The following is a 374-nucleotide window of genomic DNA, read 5'->3' as shown; positions in this document are numbered from 1 at the left end:
TTTTTTTTTTTTTTTTTTTTTTTCGCCCAAAGACACTTTCAGATATTCAAGACCTCAAAAAATATATCCTCCATCCATGTATTCTTATTAAAACATTTTTTGAGACATAGATTAAGGTATAGATTAATCTTGACATAGAGTCACCGCGGGCGTTGCGGCCAACACTCCTCTCAAAAAAGGCTGTTACTAATTCCAACTACCAAAGTCACAACCACCACGATAACATTTAGAATCACTCATTAGCCCTGCCTCCCCTAAAAAACACGAACTTCCAGTGTTTACTGCTTCTAAGCTCTTGGCTTTTCTTTTTCTTGATTCAATACATCTTCAAAGACGGGGTTTCACTGCTGGCCCAACAACTTCTTTTTAGCCAG

Source organism: Bison bison, unplaced genomic scaffold (genome assembly GCF_000754665.1).
Source record: "Bison bison bison isolate TAMUID 2011002044 unplaced genomic scaffold, Bison_UMD1.0 scf7180017864143, whole genome shotgun sequence".
Classification (NCBI taxonomy): domain Eukaryota; kingdom Metazoa; phylum Chordata; class Mammalia; order Artiodactyla; family Bovidae; genus Bison; species Bison bison.
The sequence above is the reverse complement of the archived record's forward strand: the minus strand, read 5'-3'. Positions refer to the sequence as shown.